Source organism: Lolium perenne, chromosome 5 (assembly GCF_019359855.2).
Source record: "Lolium perenne isolate Kyuss_39 chromosome 5, Kyuss_2.0, whole genome shotgun sequence".
Classification (NCBI taxonomy): Eukaryota; Viridiplantae; Streptophyta; class Magnoliopsida; order Poales; family Poaceae; genus Lolium; species Lolium perenne.
In genome coordinates, this window is record NC_067248.2 from 260,341,924 (window position 1) to 260,343,809 (window position 1,886).

Sequence of the window (1,886 nt, forward strand, 5' to 3'; positions counted from 1 at the left end):
GTGAAGCTTATGAAAATGCTAAACTCTTTAAGGAGAAAGTTAAGAAATGGCATGATAGAAGGATTATCAAAAGAGAGTTTAATATTGGGGATAAAGTCCTATTGTATCGGTCTCGTCTCAGATTCTTTGCAGGGAAATTACTCTCGAAATGGGAAGGACCATATGTTGTTGAGGAGGTGTATCGTTCAGGAGCAATTAAAATTAGCTCTCTCCAAGGCAATGCTACGCAAGTGGTGAATGGACAAAGACTCAAGCATTATATCTCGGGTGATTCTTATAATGTTGATGTTGATATTATTCAAGTGGAAACACCGGAGGCTTTCATCAAAGGACAAATTGACAGTCCGCTAGAACTCGACTTTGAATAGGTAATAGTACAGGTAATAAAAAGTTCGCGATTTACTTTCCGAACAATGTTTTTGCTGTTTTTGGAAAATATGAAAAATTACGAGATCGAAACGGAGTGGAGGAGACGCACGAGGGCGTGCCCCCATAGGCCGGCACGGGCCCCAGCCTGGCCGCGCCGCCCTATGAGGACACCGCCTCGTCGCCCCTTTCCGACTCTGGTTCGACCTGGTACTTTCCATTTGTTCTGAAAATTTTTACTATATAATCCCCCGGACCCCTGGAGGTCCATATATCGTTTTCTCGACGTGTTTTGTTTCAAGCTGTTTCTGCCAGGATTTGTTTCGGATCTAGAGCCATCATGTCTTCGTCGGGAACTCCGAAGGACAGCTCCTGCAAGGACTTGTACATGGAGGAGCTGAGGATGCACCCAAAGGAGTTGATGCTCGTCGAGGGAAAACTGCAGATCAAAGATGTTCAGGGTCCCAAAGGAGAAGGAAGCTTGGAAGACAGGATGGAGAAGCTAGAACAAGAGGTCTTCAATTACAAGAAGATGGCCGAGCGTGAAGTGGATATCTTCCACAAGATTGTGTCTGAACTCATTGCTGAACACGAGAAGGAAACTACAAAGCTATGGGGCGACATCCTCTCACTTCACGACACCACCAACAAACTCCAAGCTCAACTCTATGACGTTCATAATCAGAACTGTGAGTATGAAAACAGGTTTAAACACATAAGCCGTGCTGCTAGTTTCAGGATTCCCGAGACCAAGATGTCATTTGTTTATGGAGAGCCTCTATCTTGGAAGCCTGAAGACGGGAATTCATCACCACCATCGCCAAAGGATTGATTCATCATCGGTATTGGCATCCCCTTGGTTTTTTCCAAGCTTGGGGGAGTGCCGCGGTATCACATCATCACTACGTTTTACTTTTTACTATCAAGTAGTGTCATATCATGAGTAGGGAAGTTGTCGTATAAGATGGGTTGCAGTTTGGAAGTATCTCTCCTTTAGTTTGTCTATGTATCCCTTGGTGTGAGTTATCGTTATGAAATATTAATGAGAAGTCTTATCATTTACATATTGCACACCTTATTTTAGTTTGCAATCTCTATTATATGACTGATCTTGTTGTTAAGTTTTGGTACCACTTTGGGAGCATTGAGTAAATCTATTTGGTTTTGGCAAACTTAGCAATGGTCAATAGCAACAACACTTTGAGTTTAGGAAGAATAGAGGAAATACATGTAGAAGATGTTATTATCTTTCTTATCAGTTCTTAGCTTAGTATTCTGAAGTTAAAACTATTTGTGCTTACAAGTAAGATGCATGATTGTTTCTATCACATGTATATTTGTTTGTTTCCCTCCACTCTATTGCTTGCTAATTAACCTTGCTAGCCAAAGACCTGTACTGAGAGGGAATACTTCTCGTGCATCCAAACCTGAACCAAAACTTATGCCATTTGTGTCCACCATATCTACCTACTGCATGGTATTTTCTGCCATTCCAAGTAAATACTTCATGTGCTACCTTT